We start from the raw sequence: 17,490 nt of genomic DNA on the forward strand, positions 1-17,490 counted from the left end.
TCTGAACCAAGCGGCAACCTCCTGGGCTGAAAAATGAAGCCAATGTGGAAGTGCCAAAAACCTGCATTCTCTCTAATGGCCAACAGGGGGCGACTGGCTGCAAAAAGAAGTCAGATTGTATGGAAGTCTATGGGAAAATGACCCTACTTCTCTCTTGATTTATTACCTAGGTAAACTGTTTCCTAACGAGTTTATGGTCTCAATCGTTAGTTTCAAGTCCTCTTCAATACAGCATGATGTTCATTTTGTAAATTATGGTCCCATTTAATTTAAATTTGACGATAAAGTAGGAGCTTCAGGGCAGGGCTACATTGTGATTGACAAGTTGCTACCACGGCGACAACATTGCTTACGTGACATAACCACTGCGTATGGGCATAGCTGCTGCTATTTTGCAGTGTTTTTTCAGTTCACTAAAGTTAATTGTAACATTGTGGTTGCCTTAAAAAGTCTTGTTCAGCATTTGGTTTTAATAAAAGACCCATCAATGAGTTGGATGATCAGTTTTTCCATTTTTTTTAACATTAGTATTAATGTTAAAGAAAAGCAGAGTGGCTGATCGGTTCCGCTTTGCCATAGGAGGGACACCAATTCAAACGGTGACCGAAAAACCTGTCAAAAGCCCGGGCGTTCCTTGAGGGATACAGACGCACTCCAACAAACCAAGGGTGACTTGACATCCTGGCTCACAGCAATAGACAAGTCGGGGCTCCAAGGAAAATTCAAAGCCTGGATGTATCAACATGGAGTCCTGCCGAGGCTCCTTTGGCCCCTGCTTATCTGCGAGGTGCCTATGTCAACTGTGGAGACACTAGAAAGAACCATCAGTCAGTCTCTCCAGAGTTGGCTTGGGCTCCCTCGGTCCCTTAGCAGCATTGCCCTCTATGGGCATTCCACCAAGCTGCAGCTTCCTATCAGTGGTGCATGAAGCCAAAAAAGTTCGACTTCCATGTATGAAATTACCCGGATCTTCCAGGATCATTGGGCCCATAGAGGAAGCGCACTAGTGGCTTTCACCGGCCGAGTTGGCTACTTCCGGTTTAGCCCTCCGGCTAACTTGAATGGGGATATACAATTCAATCGTGCGGCTCTTTTAGGCTTTCAAAATGTGATCGGACCTAATGGATCAAATTCTGATAGTGAGACGAGTCATTTTGCAGGGGTTTTGATGCTCAAAAAAATTTATCCGCTGATTTACAGACATCTCTTTCACAATGTAAGTCTATGGAAAAAAGTATTTTTGGGCCCAATAGCATCACGTGACATTGTAATTACACAGTTTGGCCGCTATTTTGAATTGGCTTCACAGCCCAGCGCTGTTCCTGGGGGCTTGGGAGACATAAATTAAGAGACTTTAGATTGACCCAGGGTGAAACAGTCTGTGGAGGGAAGCACAGTCAGGCGGTGGAGGAGAAGGCAACAATTCAGCCTCTCTTAATCGGCAGAAATGGCTGATGCTGATATTTCATTTTAGAGCTTTTATCGGGCGATACCGATGGCGTGCCGATAATATCGTGCATCCCTAGTCTGTACAGTCGTCTAGCTGTAGGTGTCACTTGCATACACTTGACACTATTGCTGCATGTTTATAAAGCTGCTGCTTGGTTGTTATGATCTTTCTCTCTATCTTAGACCAGCAAACCACATTGCTGCTTTGTATTTTACAGTATCATGTCACCAGAGCTTTTATTTCGGAGGAGTTTCAGCATAAATGACTATCAGAGAAGCTGCTGGTGCATAATTGAAGAAGTTTCACGACTGTGTTAGGGCCTGTATTAACTGTATTGTGCGCGGACCTTTTCAGGGCTGTTTTGGTCCACAAATGTTTCTTCACCCTACTTGTGTTGATTTGAGGCTGCCTCTGTCAGGCTCTGCAACCCCGTCCTGTCACACGTCTGTGCTGGAGTCAAACCCTGCATTTCATTAAGCTGTCTGACTGTGCTGTAATCAGTTTCACTGCTCTGCCTGCTGGGAAGTGTCAGTATCCTCAATGTGTCTCTCTGGATAAGTGTTAGCAGTATTAGCACCTGCCATCTCTGCAAAAAGCTTTCAGAGATGTCAGAGAGACATTTCTCTTTATTTTAGCGGGATAAAGAAATCTGTATCTTAACATTAAGTATTTTCGACTTTTAACTGAAAACTTTCGATATTTTGTATTATAGTGCTCTGGAGTTCATATCAGGAGAAGGCTTGATATCTCATCATTGTGACTTTTACAGTAGTCTTCCCTCTGTCAGTTACAGTAGGAGAGACTTGCATTTCTTAGTAGATCATCTTTTCTCTTCTATTCTATAGGCAAACTCACTGTTTTACTAGATTGCAGGAGTGTCTCAATCTGGAGGACCCCAAATTTAAAACAGAGCTCGGTGAAAAAGGCCATTAAATGTTTTTTTTCTCCAGTCAGAGAGAATAATCTGCAGCAGAAACAGATCACCTGGTTTTGCAGGTTTTAAAATGTTCAGTCCATCACTGTCTATTCCTATTCCTGCAATGGTTAAACCTGAATGAAGAGCAGATCTTTAAGGTTAACAAGGCCTTCATTATATATTGTTGTATTGAGATTTTATTAAATGCTGTTTTGATGCCCTTTTACACCATCTCTCCATTTTTAATGTTTGTCTAAATGTTGGCTTTCTGCCTTTTCTTCCGTTGTCCTGAGAACACAGAGCTATGCAAAAGAGAGCAGAGTACTCTGATTGGACCACCAGGCATACAGTAAATAAAGGTTGAATTAATTAATTAATTAATCTAATAAATACAGATGTGCCTCAGACTGTTTCATTTCTCTTTATGACAAGTCAAAATGTCTGCTGTGAAATCAGTCTATTGTAGGATTCATGTAATTGTCAAGCAGCTTATTTCTCTTATTTCAGTTTGCTATTGAATCACTCTGGAGAAAAGGTCAAACCATGAGTCATTACTCACCTTACATGTATCTGCCTATGCAAAACAATCATATATATTCAAAGACAAGACTAATTCAAATGGTTTGCAAATATTCTCTCTGTTGAACTGGGAGGAAAGGATGATGTGGGGTCATCAGGTTGACGTGAAAACTCTCTACTTAGTGGGTTGTATTAGGAGTGAAGTCTTTTGACTTCAAACCAGCAATCTGCAAACCAGGCAGATGTTTTTAATCTGTCTCTAAAATATTTTTTTGACATTACTGAGCAACCCAGTTTAGTTCCAAAAAATAACAGACTTGAGAATCCAGTATAACATCTTTATTGAGATGATGAGTTTTGGACAAAATCATAAATTATTGATTCGTCAGTGGTGTTTCTTTTAGCAACATTACAAGTTTCTGTGATTAAGAAACAATTCAAACCATTACATCTATAACATGATGAACAGTGTTACTGTGTAAATGCTGTTAAGAATTTCAAATGGATTGAATTTAAATGGCAGACTTCCAGGTTGTCACAGTTGCTCTACTTTCCCTCCATCACTTCCAGCATTTCATTGCACATCATAGTCACTGTAGAGAGCATAACCATAAACTCATTGAAGTCCATTTGACCATCGCCGTTGAGATCCAGTTCAGACATAAAGTCATCAAGTTTTGCTAGGTCCTTGCATTCCTAAAACAGAAGCAGCGAGATGAAAATCCAACCAAAGAGAATTAGTTTCACAAGATTGAAGACACATAACACTTACAAGCCTCAAATACACTTTTTTTCTAAACACTTTTTTGAATTGTACCACTTACTCATAATAGTTTGGTCATCATGAGATAAAAAGGCACTAAGGTCACTTATTCATTTATTATCCATACTCTGCTATTATTGAACAATAATATCCAATAGACATAATATCTACAGAGCAGCTGAGAAAATTGAAAAGTATTAAGAGACAAACTAACACACAGTTAATAAAAAAAGATTATAGAATATTGACAGTCTTATCCTTTAAAAACATCATAAGCGTCACCAAGTCTAAAATATTGAGGAAAAACTCTAACATGTAATTTATCATTAACTAAGTAATGTGCAGGGACTGAAGTTTTGCACTGAAAATGTGTTAAAAAGAAACACTCACTGATACGAAGGTGGGGAATTCTGTCTTGATCAGATCCTTCAGCTCTTTTTTGCTCAGCTTTTTGGGGTCCCCTCCTTTTGAGGCATAGGAGCGGAACAATTCGATGAGGCCGATCATACCCTGTTCAACTTCGGTAGCCATGTTTTCAGTATTGCAATCAAAGCCTAGAAAGACAATTCAAGCGAGTCACAAATCAACAACTGTAGTTATAAAATGTCATTTTATTGTCTTTTATTAGAGCTGTAGAAAGCTAAAGAGTCAATATTTTGTGTAGCTGGAGGAAAAACAATTCAGTGTTGTTAATAATAATTATATTATCCACTGTAATAACTTAACATATCCCTATTTTATAATTCACATGGCTTTCTTCCTTCTCTCTAAGTTACACTTGACTTGCCTTCAGCTCATAAGTTTAGTTTTAATTTTAGTCTCTAACTTTCATTTTTATTTACTGCAGTCTTTGAAGTTTGTTTGAATCTTTTGTCATTTGCATTTTTAATGAAAAAACTCATGTACTTTAATATGTACTTCCTCAGTTACACACAAAATTGTAATACTAGTTGGATAATCCAGTATATACAACCTAACATGATAGAAAACCAACAGCAGGAACTCACCTGGACACTGATGCAAACAGGAGTTGGAAGTGGAAGTGGCTTCAGCTCTCTTCCTATCAGTTATATACACTCCTCTCTTTGTGAAAAAAAAATCAAAATCATATATGTGCATATACCTCCAGACAGGTGAGTCACCTGGTATGTACAATGCAACCAAAGGCAGTTTATTCTGCACAACACAAAAGCATATGTGAGGAGTTGTGTAATAAAAGGCTATTTGGTGGGTTGTATTACAGGTATGAGTCATCCACACCCCCAACCCCACTGCAAATACACCATAGTCCTTCTCCACCTGGTCAATTTAAAGAGTTAGTTCACTCAAATGACAAAGAAAACACAATTTTCTTTCTGGCTACACTTTGAAATCACTGGTATAACATGTTACACAATTTGGGTCAATATAGCACCAACACAATACTCAAGACATTTTTTAATCCAAAAGAGACAGGAACAAAAACATGTGACCACAAATGAACAGACCACCTCCCACAGGGTCTGGGATCTTTGGAGACGAGGTGTCACCTTCAACTGCCGGCTTCTACTAAAGGTCTGGATGTGATCTAAGGCAAAGGAGCCCCTGCCTCACTCAAGGAGAACATTGACCAATGAAAAAAGGAGGAGGGTAAAAGAATATTAAACTACATAAGAAAGGAGGAGTTCTTAATTAAAAAGCAAAACCGGTAGAACAAGAGGAAGTAGAATTTAAATGACAAATTATTTGGCAAGATAAAAGATATAATCATACAGCTTAGCAGCAATAGAAATTGCAAAACTACTACTCAAATATTAAAAGTAGGGCTATAAGCCTTATCAAATGTCATGATCATTTTCATCATGTTAAGTGGTTTAGAGTATAGAAAATATATAGACACACTTGTGACTCCTTAAAATGAAGTGATGTCTGAAGAGGTAAAAGTATACAGTATTTCATTAATTCAGAGGGTTTCAGGGGTCCAAAGAGGTGAAAATATCCAGTATTTCACTTATTTTTGAAGGATTTTAGAGGCACAAAGTATCCAGTAATTCACTTACTTCATTTCAATAGGCTGCTCTTTACATTGAGCAAGTTTCTCTGAAAGGAACCTGCCCCAGGCCAGGTGTGACTGTCAGAGTCAAGATTGTCAGTTAATATTGTTACTGGATTAAATTGGAAAAGAAGATATGTGCAACCACACCTGTCTTTGTTGTTGGTACTGGTGTGGTAATGAATCGCATGGGAAGGTCAGAGTATCTGTCACAATTTTGAGATGTGTGTTTTGTTCTATAGGGTTTAGGTTATAGGGACTTAACAACATTTATTTTATATTTAGCAGAAAATCTTTGTGCTTGCACAGCTCTGAAAGCTTCCCTTTAGGTTCTGACTGTCACAGGAAAAAAAAAAGGGAAATCTGCTCCCCTTGATCATTATAAAATCATGTAGCCTATCAATTCAGTAATTGTCATATTTAAACCAGTGAGATATTAGACAAGGCAATTTTATGAATATACCACTTATACAGAATTACAGTTAAACTCAGTAAAAAAAAAAAAAAACTAGAGAAAACAATCAAGAATCAAGTATCTTTTAGTAATTAAAACTGCAAGCAGTGTTTAACGGGCCCTTGTGCCTCTGTGCACGTCGGGCTGTGGTGAAATCGATGGGCTTCTGTCACAGGCATGTAGGGGAGAACGGGGTAACATGAACCACTTTTTTACATTTGATGATTTTACTGCAAAATGAAAGTGTATTTGTTTCAACTAGTGGTAACTATGTATACCTCAGGTCGCTGTGTGCCCATGGAAATTAAAACAAGTTATCTAATTATTATGGTTTTAGAACAATCACCCATCAAAAAAAGTTAGTATGGCACAACTTACCCCAAGGTAGGGGTAAAATGAGCATGGGGATGGGGTAAATTGAGTGCTCTATGGGAAAATAGTGTTACCATTAAATACTGATATAAAAATTACACAAAATCAAACAAATTTGAGATAATTTCGAACTTTATTAATTCCATCAATTTAACAAAGGCAAAAACTCATACTTTTCAGTAAAATTATATGTTTGTGTCCTGTTGTTCAACATGTTACCTAAACATTTTCAGTAAAGATTAAACTGATTCACCGTATCTGTAGGGAGTTTCTTTCGGTCTCTGTTGAGAATTAAGAATTGAAGGCCAAATCCTTATCTGCCTTTCCTCCATGGACATTCCCTCTAAAGTTACAATGACCGAGTCCCACACCTCACCTTTGATAGTATCTGTTAGGAACACGGGATCACACGGGAAGCAGAGATCATAAAGGCAGTGTAACATAATCTTAAGACAATAACATAAGTGTATATGTTTCCATTTCAATGACAGTGCCCCCATTCACAGAGCACGAGGGGTCACTGAATGGTTTGATGAGTATGAAAATGATGTGAATCATATTCTATGGCCTTCACAGTCACCAGGTCTCAAACTATTTGAACACCTATGAGAGATTTTGAACCTATGTGTTAGACAGCTTTCTCCACCACCATCATCAAAACACCAAATGAGGGAATATCTTTTTGAATGAATGGTGTTCAACCCTCTAGAAGAGTTCAGAGACTTGTAGAATCAATGCCAAGGTGTATTAATGCTGTTCTGGTGGCCCAACACCTTACTAAAACACTTTATGTTGGCTTTTTCTTTAATCTGTCACCCGTCTATATGTACAGCATGTTTGTGTGTAGCTTAAACTTAACATCAGTCAACAATTAGGTATTTATTCATCAACATTGTAATACTTGTAACAGTGATCAAACATTAACATGAACAGGGTCTCTGGTCTCTAGAATATCAGAAAATAATTTTTGGGGGTAAATTGAGCCATTGACTCATCTTGCCCCCACATCACTGGCACGTTTTACCCCACTATCTCCATTTTGACAAAGCTGTTTCACACAGTGGCTCAGATCCACAGTTATGCTAAGTTATGACCTTGTTTTGTAGCTTACAATGCAATAATGTCCAAAACGTATCTTTTTTAATTAAGATACAAGACTGATAACTTTAGCAACATGATGAATTCACTTGGCATGACAAAAATCACTTTTTCATGTAGACATGTTCAAGCCGGGAGTCTTATCAAACATGTAAAGTTTGGTGCAGACTGGAGCATTTACAATAAAGTTATAGCAACTTCCTCTGTCATGGCGAAACATCAAATCTGAACGGTGTGAGGATGAGAATTTTCTGCATGGTGAGACATGTCTGTCTTGCTCACACCAGTGGCATTAAAATTATGCAAGATTTGGGCCCATTCACTTGAATTACAATTAGTGAATTGAAAACTCTTGATGAGTTTGTGTATAAAACAAATTAATGGTTTGTTTGGTTGGTTTGCATTGGAACCGGTTTGAAACCCAGAGGTTTTGCTTATGGTCAGCATCATCTTTTGCGTTTGGAGCCAGGATCTTCCAAATAAGGCCGAAGTGAATGCTAGCTTAATGGGAACACTGAGTGGTGCACACAAGGCTGATGTTAGATACCTTAGCTGAAATGTGCTCACAGGGCAGGTATTGTATTCAAGTAAAATTTAACTTGGTGAAATATTGCAACACAATCTAACTCATTGTGAGTCCCAGAGCTGAGGAGAGCAGCAGGTGAACCAACTGTCAATCACAGCTGTCAATCAACGCCCACGCAGCAAACATCAAAACTACTATAAGTCTTCAAATCTTATTAATGGAGTATTATTTCCAAAATGACCACCAGCACACTTACAGGGCCTGAATTTAATGATTGAGACCAGAATGACTCGGGGAAAAAAACTGCTTAATTAGTATTTCTGGAGAGAACTTGACACTTTTTGAATGAGAGTCAATTGGACCATCTAGTGGCTGTCATGCTAGTTGCCGTTTGTTCTTTATATTACAAGTGTCGCTGGCATTTTGACCCTTTCATGGGAGCAACAGAGGTGTGACTTTGTTATAGAGCTACAAAGTTTACAATGGGAGGAGTTGGGTCAACAAAATGTTGAACTTTAACTGTTGACAATCAGTGTTGGTTTCTTTTAACCATGATCGCAGTCATTCCCTGACCTTAAGCAAGTGGTAACTAATGTATTTACTGTACAGTATGACGACAAAGGTCCCCAAACCTTAACAAAGTTTTAATTTCATCCCAAACCATGATCTTTCCCTAATCCTAACCCTAACCACGTCATCTTTATGCCTAAAGCTAACCAAACAATAGTGTAATGTAAGGCACAGACAAACATGATGTTGGCATCAGATCAGAAAAGATTGTATATGTGTCGTTCTGAAGGCCACAACAAACAATGTATTTGGTCGTCAGTTCTTATGCATTGAACCTTTAAAGTTATATTCATCAGTCAAAATTTCTCCTTTTATACAGCAGGCTCTTTCAGTTTGAATTCATGTCAGATACAATGGGTGTTATTTAAGTCCCTATAACCCAAACCCTATATAACAAAACACACAGAAACCTCCCATGCTCTGAACTTCCCATGTGATTCATTACCACATCAGTGCCAACAACAAAGACAGGTGTGGTTGCACAGCCAAGGAAGGAATTCATTTTTCGTTTCCTAAAGACAGCAATCTAATCCAGTAACAATATTAACTGACAATCTTGACACTGACAATCACACCTGGCCTGGGGCAGGTTCCTTTCAGAGAAACTTGCTCAATGTAAAGAGCAGCCTATTGAAATGAAGTAAGTGAAATACTGGATACTTTGTGCCTCTAAAATCCGTCAAACAATTGAAATACTGAATACTGTCACCTCTTTGGGCCTCTAAATAATTTAAATGACTGATACTTTCAACTCATCTGGCCTCAAAAAAACATTAAAGTAAATGCAATACTGAATGCTGTCATTTCTATGTGACTCTAAAGTAAATTAAATAAGTGAAATACTGGATATTTTCACGTCTTTGGACCCCTGAAACCCTCTGAATTAATGAAATACTGGATACTTTCATGTCTTCAAGCATCACTTCATTTTAAGGAGTTGCAAGTGTGTCTATATATTTTCTATACATTTGATAAGGCTTATAGCCCTACTTTTAATATTTGGGTATTAGTTTTACAATTTCTATTGCTGCTGAGTTGTATGATTATATATTTTATCTTGCCAAATAATTTGTCATTTAAATTCTACTTCCTCTTGTTCTACCAGCTTTGCTTTTTAATTAAGAATTTCCCCTTTCTTATGTAGTTAAATATTCTTTTACCCTCCTTCTTTTTTCATTGGTCAATGTTCTCCTTGAGTGAGGCGGGGGTTACTTTGCCTTAGATTGCATCCAGACCTTTAGTAGAAGCCGGCAGTTGAAGGTGACACCTTGTCTCCAAAGATCCCAGACCCTGTGGGAGGTGGTCTGTTCATTTGTGGCCACATTTTATGTTTTTGTTCCTGTCTCTTTTGGATTAAAAAACTGTCTTGAGTATTGTGTTGGTGCTATATTGACCCAAACTGGGTAAAATTTTATCCCAGTGATTTCAAAGTGTAGCAAGAAAGAAAATGTGTTTTCTTTGTCATTTGAGTGAACTAACTCTTTAAATTGACCAGGTGGAGAAGGACTGTGGTGTATTTGACGGGGGGAAGTAAACCTCCATGAAAGTATCATGACTCACAACTGTAATACAACCCACCAAATAGCCTTTAATCACACAACCCCTCAGTTATACCTTTGAGTAGAATTTATATTTCAGGAAACATTGAAATTTTCATCCAAGCTGAAGATGTATGCAATAATGCTGCACCTGCTACACCTGAAAAGTGAAAAAAGGCAAAAGTAAACATTATTTTATTCATGCTGGCTTACAAACCTGCCTCACCTAATGTCCTTTCACCAACAGCTTTTCTTCTTAAAAGCCTGTTTGCTGTGCAGAATAAACAGCCTTTGGTTTCATTGTACATACCAGGTGACTCACCTGTCTGGAGGTATATGCACATATATGATTTTGATTTTTTTTCACAAAGAGAGGAGTGTATATAACTGATGGGAAGAGAGCTGAAGCCACTTCCACTTCCAACTCCTGTTTGCATCAGTGTCCAGGTGAGTTCCTGCTGTTGGTTTTCTATCATGTTAGCTTCAAACCTTCAATATTTAAAGCAGTCGGATCTGAGGTGAGACTTGAAAATATGATTATAGATTATAGAGGAATGTTAATGTTGTGTCACAGGGTGTTTTTTGTTTTTTTTACATCATTATTGTTATTATTATTTGGGGGTCCTCTGTTGCACACACTCTTGTATATACTGGATTATCCAACTAGTATTACAATTTTGTGTGTAACTGAGGAAGTACATATTAAAGTACATGAGTTTTTTCATTAATGCAAATAACAAAAGATTCAAACAAACTTCAAAGACTGCAGTAAATAAAAATGAAAGTTAGAGACTAAAATTAAAACTAAACTTATGAGCTGAAGGCAAGTCAAGTGTAACTTAGAGAGAAGGAAGAAATCCATGTGAATTATAAAATAGGGATATGTTAAGTTATTACAGTGGATAATATAATTATTATTAACAACACTGAATTGTTTTTCCTCCAGCTACACAAAATATTTACTCTTTAGCTTTCTACAGCTCTAATAAAAGACAATAAAATGACATTTTATAACTACAGTTGTTGATTTGTGACTCTCTTGAATTGTCTTTCTAGGCTTTGATTGCAAGACTGACAACATGGCTACCGCAGTTGAACAGGGTATGATCGGCCTCATCGAATTGTTCCGCTCCTATGCCTCAAAAGGAGGGGACCCCAAAAAGCTGAGCAAAAAAGAGCTGAAGGATCTGATCAAGACAGAATTCCCCACCTTCGTATCAGTGAGTGTTTCTTTTTAACACATTTTCAGTGCAAAACTTCAGTCCCTGCACATTACTTAGTTAATGATAAATTACATGTTAGAGTTTTTCCTCAATATTTTAGACGTGGTGGCACTTACGATGTTTTTAAAGGATAAGACTGGCAATATTCTATAATCTTTTTTTATTAACTCTGCAAAAAAGGCCAAAACTAACAGTGTGTTAGTTTGTCTCTTAATACTTTTCAATTTTCTCAGCTGCTCTGTAGATATTATGTCTATTGGATATTATTGTTCAATAATAGCAGAGTATGGATAATAAATGAATAAGTGACCTTAGTGCCTTTTTATCTCATGATGACCAAACTATTATGAGTAAGTGGTACAATTCAAAAAAGTGTTTAGAAAAAAAGTGTATTTGAGGCTTGTAAGTGTTATGTGTCTTCAATCTTGTGAAACTAATTCTCTTTGGTTGGATTTTCATCTCGCTGCTTCTGTTTTAGGAATGCAAGGACCTAGCGAAACTTGATGACTTTATGTCTGAACTGGATCTCAACGGCGATGGTCAAATGGACTTCAATGAGTTTATGGTTATGCTCTCTACAGTGACTATGATGTGCAATGAAATGCTGGAAGGGATGGAGGGGAACTAGAGCAACTGTGACAACCTGGAAGTCTGCCATTTAAATTCAATCCATTTGAAATTCTTAACAGCATTTACACAGTAACACTGTTCATCATGTTATAGATGTAATGGTTTGAATTGTTTCTTAATCACAGAAACTTGTAATGTTGCTAAAAGAAACACCACTGACGAATCAATAATTTATGATTTTGTCCAAAACTCATCATCTCAATAAAGATGTTATACTGGTTTCTCAAGTCTGTTATTTTTTGGAGATAAACTGGGCCACTCAGTAATGTTAAAATATTTTAGAGACAGATTAAAAAATCTGCCTGGTTTGCAGATTGCTGGTTTGCTGGTTTGAAGTGAAAAGATGTCACTCCTAATACGACCCACAAAGTAGTTTTTCATTATGAAACATTTTTTAAAAATCTGTAAGAGCACAAAGGAACTCAGGTATTTTTATACCAGTAAACATGTGGAACAGACTTAATAGTTTTAATATATGAAGGCAACCATGAGCACCACCCAGTGTCTGTTGTGGGTAATTCATGTTAACCTGATGACTCCACGTCATCCTTTCCTCCCAGTTCAACAGAGAGAATATTTGCAATTTATTTGAATTAGTTTTGTCTTAGTATATATAAGGTTGTTTTGCATAGGTAGATACGTGTAAGGTGAGTAATGACTCATGGTTTGACCTTTTCTCCAGAGCGATTCAAAAGGAAACTTCCTCTGAAATAAGAGAAATAAGCTGCCTGACAATTACATGAATCCTACAATAGACTGATTTCACGGCAGACATTTTGACTTGTCATGAAGAGAAATGAAAAAGTCTGAGGCTCATCTTTCTTAATTAATTAATTAATTAATTTAACCTTTATTTACTGTATGCCTGGTGGTCCAATCAGAGCACTCTACTCTCTTTTGTATGGACGCTCTGTGTTCTCAGGACAATGGAAGAAAAGGCAGAAAGCCAACATTTAGACAAACATTAAAAATGGAGAGATGGTGAAAAAGGGCATCAAAACAGCATTTAATAAAATCTCAATACAACAATATATAATGAAGGCCTTGTTAACCTTAAAGAACTGTTCTTCATTCAGGTTTAACCATTGCAGGAACAGGAATAGTCAGTGATGGACTGAACATTTTAAAACCTGCGAAACCAGGTGTTCTGTTTCTGCTGCAGATTATTCTCTCTGAGTGGAGAAAAAAAAACATTTAATGGCCTTTTTCACCAAGCTCTGTTTTAAATTTGGGGTCCTCCAGATTGAGACACTCCTGAAATCAAGTAAAACAGTGAGTTTGCCTATAGAATAGAAGAGAAAAGATGATATACTAAGAAATGCAAGTCTCTCCTACTGTAACTGACAGAGGGAAGACTACTGTACAAGTCACAATGATGAGATATCAAGCCTTCTCCTGATATGATACAGATTTCTTTATCCTGCTAAGATACATAAAGAGAAATGTCAAACTTGGAAAGTTTTTTGCAGAGATGGCAGGTGCTAATACTGCTAACACTTATCTAGAGAGACACTGAGGATATTGACACTTCCCAGCAGCAGAGCAGCTGAAACTGATTACAGCACAGTCAGACAGCTTAATGAAATGCAGGGTTTGACTCCAGCACAGACGTGTGACAGGACGGGGTTGCAGAGGCTGATAGAGGCAGCCTCACATCAACACAAGCAGGGTGAAGAAACATTTGTGGCTAAAAGCAGCCCTGAAAAGGTCCGCGCACAATACAGTCTGGAGAAGCTCAATACAGGCCCTAACACAGTCATGGCGCTTCTTCAATTATGCACCAGCAGCTACTCTGATAGTCATTTATGCTGAAAATCTTCCGAAATAAAAGCTCTGATGTCATGATACTGCAAAATACAAATGAGCAATATGGTTTGCTGGTCTTAGATAGAGAGAAGGATCAACAAAGCAACAGCTTTATTAACATGCAGCAATAGTGCCATCAAGTGTATGCAAGTGACACCTACAGGTAGATGACTGTACCAACATTAATAGTGTTTATATTAGAATGTAGGCAGGATTTTATGTGCAATTCACTCTATGACTGTATTTAATTCAAAGCTTTTTCTTGACATCATCCTTTGGATATCATACCATTATTGTTTTATGATCCTTTAACCAGTTTCTTACTGATTTGTAAAATAATACAGTATGTGCCTTACACTAAAAAAACAACTCTGTGCAGTACTATTAAGTAAGTCACATGGATAATAAATGAATGAAAACAAATAAATACTAAGATCTGAACAAAGTCGGTGAAGACAAAACCCTCCACTTGTACTGTTCATGTGTAAAATGGTATTTCTATCTTGTTGATGTACAACAAGCTCAACCTGCTTCTCCCTTTGTGTGTGTGCGCCCTGTTGCCTTTACATGTCACACACAGGTGCACACACACGTTAACTCTTCATTTACTGAAAACTGTGCAATACACATAGTAACCCATACATCTCTTTAGTACACATGTTTGGTGCAAATAGAAAGTGTTTTATTTCTTATAACTTTGGAAATATGAATATTGTCCAATATGGCTGCAACTTATACTTACTTATACTTGTATATCTGCACTAGTTTCATAATTAAGGACTTGACATTTTTATATCTGTATATTATCTTGTTTTATTCTACTTATCTTTTTCATAAAGCTATATTATATTCACTTTTTGTAATTTATTGTTGCTTATTGGTTGTTTGACAAACAGCAGCAGACAGAAAAAGCAGTCTGCAAAGAGAGAGATTAGTTTTCTACTTTCTAAATATGAATTCAAACTTGAATTGTGGGTGCGCCTCTCCTCATGCCACACTGTCAGTCCAGCATGAGTGAACATGAGTAAACAAGCACCAACTACTGACAACACGGTCAACATACTGAACATTGCAATTTTAACAGATTGAGACAATATCTTGACTTGTAATCAACTCTTCCCTAATCATGGCTTTACCATCTCTCACTATCTCGCACCTCCGATGACAGAAGAAGCCTGAGATGGCTACAAGAAAATGATAAGGTCATGTGCACATTTTTTTCTTCAACTGACATCCTCTAAACAGGATGAAGAAAAAAAGAGCAAACTGAGAAAATAAAATGGGTAAACTGAACTTATTGAATGTGGGATTTCCTTTGGACATGAGTCTAAAGGGTACTATTATCATGCAGTCCAAGGAGGTACTATTGATGCACTTTATTTTTTATTTTATTTTTAATTATTATAACACAAGGCCAAAGGAATACATACACATACATATAGAGGAAAATATTAACAGTACCACCACCAACAACAACAGCAACATATTCAAAAAGAGAAAGGAAAGTAGAAAAAAAAAAGTGCTACCAGTTGTGACAGTGCAGTATAGGTACACATCCACATCCATATACATACAACTGAACCCATATACATGCATATATATATATATATATATGTGTGTGTGTGTATGTGTATATATATACATATATATATATATATATATATATATATATATAGCTATATCTATACACAAACATGCACACATCGCATATACTCATGCACATGTATTCATATACATATCTACATACTTGCACTCCCATCCATAATTATTTGCTTGATTATGCGGCCAAAAAATGAACATATTTACATCCCTTTAGTTGACCTTTATTGACAGTCCAACGTTATTTTATTTGTTTATTTTTATCCCTCTCTTTTTAACTCCAGAATTCACCCTGACTCAAAGGACAGTTGTAGGATTATACACAAAAAACTGTGCAGAACTTGAGTGAGAACCTTTTATTACCAAGATGACATTCCACAGTAAAGATAGAGTTCATTAGGCAGGTATCAAAAGACAAAACATATACAACCAGCACCAAATTCCTCTTTCAAACTTGGTTGAAGTCCTCTGACGATTACTTTCTTGCTCTCAGCTAACTGGGCTTTTTCTCAGATTTGTCTGAAAAGAAGAATCCAAGCAGCAGTGAGATTTCTGCTGGGAGAACTATCCCCCTTTAAAACATACACAATCAGAGATTATACATGTATATTATGTCATTGTATAATCAGATCTTATGCTGTGGTATCTTACAGTATCGTAGATAGATAATAGACTCATTGCTCTTCCAGTTAATTGTATTTTGTCTGAGTTTTACTTTTTTGTTGTTGTTGTTTCTTTTTAAGATAAAATACTTGCAATGAATATATAGCATTTTATTAATCCTTTTTAAATATACCAGAATAAATAGACACCTTTTTGGAAAGGACTACACAAACTTGGGTACCGCCCTGTAGATGGACTTCTCCTGCTTACTGTCCTGATATGGTGTCACCTACAGTATGTCTATTTTTGAACACACCCCTTGTTTCTTTGCAAGTCTGGGGATGTGATTGGCCTCGATCCACATGACCACGTGCCCATCCCATCTATGTGTGAATAACCCATTGGCTGACAAGATGTGTGTTTGTATATGATTGGTTGTATTTTATATTTTTTAACTTAAATGTAAATGAATTTTTGTTTCACACCCATCTCATTTAAATGTTCGTTGTAGTGTGTTGCACCCTGACGAAGGCCACAAGCTGAAACACGTTGTTCTTTATAGTACAAGTGTGGCTGCAGTTTTAACCCCTTCAGACTTCTTTCCATGCATCTTGGAAGTAGGTGAAGTTGTGTCGGAAATTCCCTGAATTGCATTGTTACAACATCTTGCTCATAAGTACAAATAGCAACAACAACAAAAAAAAAACAGCAATGTCCTCATGAACAACACAATATCATCAGTAAAGGTGAAAAATAAAGATAAGTAGCAAGAATAAAACAAGATAATATATAGATATAAAAATGTCAAGTCCTTAATCCTGAAACTAGTGCAGATAAGATACAAGTATAAGTAGCAGCCATGTTAGATAATAGTGCAAGTTATTGGAAATATAGCAGTTTCTAAGTCTACTTGCACTGTGTACCAAACAGTTATATGGGTTACCATGTGTATTGCACAGTTTTCTGTAACTGAAGAATTAACAAGATACATATGGAATTTACAAGATAAATACAGATATTTTAGATTGTTCCATTGTTGTAACATTGTAGTTCTTTATACTATATTGCATTATTGCACTGGATATGCACAGCAGTAGTTGTAGTTCAATTAAATATACATTATGTTGCAATTACATTGGGGGAATCTGATTAACTGGAATATTATTATGTAGTTGGTAACATGCACAACAAAGCCATAATATAAACTGAAATAATAAAGGCTCCTGCATTTTAACCTAAACTTAAGACCTTGTCTTATAGTGGGACCCATGTATTAAAATATATATTTACTGTTATTCTTTCAGTTTATAATGCACTTAACTGGTGCATAACTGATTTTTTTTTTTGTGTGTGTATAATTAAATTACCACAAACTAACTGTCAGTCTGAGG

General features: G+C 36.8%; 1 long non-coding RNA gene across 1 annotated transcript; it reads left to right on the forward strand.

The window, feature by feature from the left end:
- Positions 1–10,591: 10,591 nt before the first annotated feature.
- On the forward strand, positions 10,592–12,312 carry LOC137190555 (uncharacterized). The gene is made up of 3 exons (XR_010930235.1): positions 10,592–10,685; positions 11,295–11,458; positions 11,940–12,312. It is a non-coding gene; the product is annotated as an uncharacterized lncRNA (long non-coding RNA).
- The last annotated feature ends 5,178 nt before the right edge of the window (positions 12,313–17,490 follow it).

The sequence above is a fragment of the Thunnus thynnus genome, chromosome 10 (genome assembly GCF_963924715.1).
Source record: "Thunnus thynnus chromosome 10, fThuThy2.1, whole genome shotgun sequence".
Taxonomy (NCBI): domain Eukaryota; kingdom Metazoa; phylum Chordata; class Actinopteri; order Scombriformes; family Scombridae; genus Thunnus; species Thunnus thynnus.